This window comes from Gossypium hirsutum, chromosome D01, assembly GCF_007990345.1.
Source record: "Gossypium hirsutum isolate 1008001.06 chromosome D01, Gossypium_hirsutum_v2.1, whole genome shotgun sequence".
Taxonomy (NCBI): domain Eukaryota; kingdom Viridiplantae; phylum Streptophyta; class Magnoliopsida; order Malvales; family Malvaceae; genus Gossypium; species Gossypium hirsutum.
In genome coordinates, this window is record NC_053437.1 from 14109035 (window position 1) to 14113550 (window position 4516).

Genomic DNA, 4516 nt, shown 5'->3' on the forward strand with positions numbered 1-4516 from the left:
CTCACCCCTACGAACAGGAACAAAAAGGAGGTGACCGCAAGAAAAAAGAAGAAAAAAGATGGGTAGGGAAGTGTGCAAAACCAAAAAAATAGAAAAAAATAAATAGAAGTAGCAGAAATTCACTAGCAATATTCAGTAGAGGAAGGAGAACAGTTGATAGAAAATTGAGAGGAAACAAAAGCTAAAGCTGAATTTTAGGAAAAGAATCAGTTTCGGCACCACTACTGATCACCTACCTTGATCCACTCCTCAAAACTCTCCTACTATCCCTCCACAAACCATCCACTTCCCACCACACCTCAAATTCCTTATTTTCCTCCACCAATCCTACAACTACTGAAATCTCCCTCATTATCCTCCAAAAAATCGGCCACAACTTCTCCACACTCCTCAAATACTCAGAATTTCAATTAAACTACAACACCCACACGGCACAAACAATAAAAATAAATCCCTTGATCGCGCAGAGATTTGAACACAAGACCTCCAGCATATTTACACTCCACTGAACCACTAGACCAGTAGGCCCATTCTGACATATTTTACCAACATTTATTTATAAGTTTACTGATTAGAGATAGGGGTTTATTCATTTAAAAACAAAAATTTACCCAAGCTAAGGCTTGAACTTGAGACCTCTCGAACACTTCCCAAAACACTTAACCACTGAAGCAGACATACAATTGTGTTACAAACATAAAAAAAATTTTATATAAGAGATTTTGGGGCGTTACAGCATGGATTTGCTTTATTGGGTTAGTTTCAGTGTTGCTTCGTAAGCTACCTTGTGGTTTTTTTGAAACAAGTGTGGCAAGTTGTCCAAATTAATTTTCAAGCCCTTTAATCGATGCTTGCAGATTTTTCAAAGTTGTCTCAGTGTTTTGAAAATGAGTTTCTGACACCGAAATAAACTTTGCCAACATCACTTTAAGGTTCAGTTTCTTCTGTTACTGATAATGTTGTTGAAAACCCAGAGGGGGTTGTGACCTTTGATTTCCTTGACCACCTCAAATGAAATTTAGATGGTTCCTCCAACCTACATTATAGTTATTGCTATAAAAATTATTTTGAGATTTTATAATTTTTACCTATAAAATTGACTTCTTCATGCTCCATGCTAGAACCAAAAGGTACACATTCTGGATTGACCATCCCCTCCATTCACATCATATTGCACTATCGAATTCACCTGTTTAGAAAAAGTCAAACCGTCAATTTTTTTACCAAGAGCTTCAACTTGATTTGTTAACATAGAAACTGCATCAATATTAAAAACATCGACTGCTTTAATTGGTTTCATTCTCATGACTTGCCATTGATACTTACTCAGTGTCATCTCCTCAATAAACTCATAAGTTTTCTCGGGTGTTTTATAATTCAGTGTTCCACCATTGCTGCATTAATTAACTACCTAGTTGAAGGTTTCAACCCATTGTAGAAGGTTTAAACTTGTAACCACAAAGGTAATCCATGATGAGGACATCTTCTCAAAAGATCTTTTAATCTCTCCAATACATCATATAATGTCTCCAAATCCATTTGCGAAAAAGAAGAGATATCATTCTTCAACTTAGTTGTTTTAGTCGGTGAGAAGTATTTCAACAGAAACTTCTCGGTCATTTGAGCCCATATAAGGATAGAACCTCATTGCAATCAATTTAATCATTGTTTTGCCTTGCTCTTAAAAGAGAATGGAAACAACCGTAAGCGTATGGCATCATCAGTGGCTTCATTAATCTTGCAAGTGTCGCAGATCTCTAGAAATGCTGAATATGTATTCGAATCTTCATCTTGCAAACCATCAAACTGAATATGTAACAACCCGATTTTCAGTGGTGTCAAAAATAGTGGTTTTGAGACCATAATTCTTATGAAATACTTCGTAAATATTTTTTAATTAATATATTTACAAGGTCTATAAAATCATATTAAATTTTGGTTGAGAAATTTTACCATTTAGATAGTTTAATAGGTAAACAAGACTAAAATGTAAACACAGCAAAGGTTGAGTAGTTAAATTAAAGGAACTAAATGGACAATTTAACCCATGGGAAATTAGTTAGTGGTATTTGATGAGGTTATGCTTAATTAAGAGGTTTAATTAGGCTTAGTTCATAATTTATTAAATCTTAATTAAGAAAGTTGAAATATTTACAAAAATGACATAATATGTATAACAAATTAAACCTAAATTAAAGAGGAAAAATATTCATTTTCTTCTCATCTTCTCTATGGCAATAGAAAGAAAAAGTTAGGGTTTCCATTATTTGATTTGAAGCTTTGATTTGGTAAGTGTATTGATGCCCGTTTTTAGTAATTTTTATGTTTTTGAACTCGTATTAGCTTAATCTAGCAAGCCCGAGGATTAATTTGTAAAACTTTCAAACGATGTGGATTGTGCCATTGTTCAGTTGAGTTGTTTTCTTGAAGCTTTTGAAATATTTCTAAGTTTTGTTGTTAGATTAGACTATTTTGTAAAGTAGTTTTGATGATTTTAATGTTTAAGGACTAGATAGCTAAAATGATGAAATTGTTTGTACTTGAAAATGAAATAAATGCAGGTAGGAGCTGGTATGAGGCCATAAAAGAACCGACTAGGCTTTGGTGTAAAAGAAAATGGGTAAATTGCATGTTTGGGGCTTGGGGAATAAGTTGAATAAAGGTGAAAAGTTGAGAGCAATTTTGTAAAAAGTTAATTAAGAGACTAAATTGTATAGAATGATTGATTTTGACTATTGATTTTTTTAATTAAATGAAACTATTGTTATAGATCACGAGCGTGTTGACATTAGTGGAAAAGAAAAGATTGTGGAGTAGTTCTTATGCTTTTGCGATTACTACAAACCAATCCTGTAAGTTCATTTTATATATATGTGTGGTTATATTCAATTCCTTTTTAATGAATTAATCTTTTAGTTCTAATTTGTATTGTCATTTAAATGTTGAATCGTATTGTATATTCGAATGAGCTGATATTCAGGCTCAGTGCCTAGCAGGATTAGTGCTGGTGCTATTCAGGCTTAAAGCCTAGCAGACTTGATACCGGTGTAGTAAATGTTAACATCCCTTGGAAATTTAGTAATTAATAGAAAATGAGTTGACTTATCAAACTTACTAAGTATCTTTGTGCTTATTCGTTTAATTTGATTTTGTAGGACTCTTGGAATCATGGCATCGATTGGATCGACTTGGAAGCTCACACACTATCATCTATACCTTGGTAGTCATTTTGTACTTGTTTTGAAGTTGGTTTAAAGTGGCATGTAATAGGAAGAGTCTTTTAGGATTATGATATTTTGTGAATGTGTAAATGGTGATTTGGTATGTTCATACTTATGAAGTTTATGTTTGAACTTGATGAACTTTAAACGTTTGTTTAAGTTAGGTCCTTTTGACCATCCTTAAGTACTTGTATATATGGCTCTTTGGTAGGTAAGTGATGGTTTGGAAATGGTCTTTTTGGTATCATGTAGAGGTTAATTGAATTAGGTTTGCATATTTGGAATATGGCACTATTGGTATGTTTTGGTAATTAATGTTTTGATACAATTGTGGAGCCTATGAATGGCATACTGGTTAGGTGATTTAAAATGTTTGACATGGTGTGTTTGTGCATATTTGGATGGTGTTTGAATCCCATTAATTGTGTGCTAAAATGGGTTGAATGGTTAGTTATGAAATGGAATTGAAATGGCTTATTTTTAGGTAAATTTTGTGCTCATATGGCCTGGGACACGGGCTGTCACACGACACGACTATGTGTCATTTGAGATTTCTTATTGTTACAAGGTAGTGAGTTACACGGCCTAACACGCGGCCTGGCACACGGGCTTGTGTGGATGATCAGAGAGTTACACAACCTAGCACACGGCCTGGCACATAGGGGTGTGGCAACTCAATGAGTTACACGGGTGAGGACACGGGCTGGGACACGGCCATGTGTCCCTTGTTTGAATGTTACATGGCCTAGGCTATGCCGTGTAACCCCTGTTATCAAAATTTTGTAACTTTTTCCTAAACTTCCCGTTTTATTTCAAATCAGTCCAGAATTGCTTTTAAGCTATTGTAAGGGCTAAGAAGGCTCGATTTAGGGACAAAATACATGTGAATGAATGGTTTATTATATGTTTAAATTATTTAAATGTTATGATGCTAATTATTTTTTGATTGTATAGTAATGCTGCAGAACCCTAATCTGGCGATGGAGACCGATTAGAGGTGTTATACAACATACTCTTCTACCATCTAAATTGTGTTCGGCTTCAGCTCGAAATCGTTTGCAACAATAGTAGGTCTCACAATACTCGATTCAGCACCAATCAGAGTGCGCTTGGCATAATCATACATAATACGAGGAGCAAGATCTTCAAGTGGTAGCTGATTATTTTGATTATCACCCATCTCCACAATAATATCTTTTTCCTCTTGATTGTCTACTATATTCTATTGAATTTTCCTTGCTTACCTAACCTCTTTACGATTTTTGCGAGCAATCTTTCTTATCTCACTATGAAAT

The 4516-nt window shown here is 34.4% G+C and overlaps 1 non-coding gene across 1 annotated transcript; it reads left to right on the forward strand.

The window, feature by feature from the left end:
• The first annotated feature begins 1465 nt into the window (after nucleotides 1-1465).
• On the forward strand, nucleotides 1466-1572 carry LOC121214111 (small nucleolar RNA R71). Its single transcript, XR_005909698.1, has one exon. It is a non-coding gene; the product is annotated as a small nucleolar RNA R71 (small nucleolar RNA).
• The last annotated feature ends 2944 nt before the right edge of the window (nucleotides 1573-4516 follow it).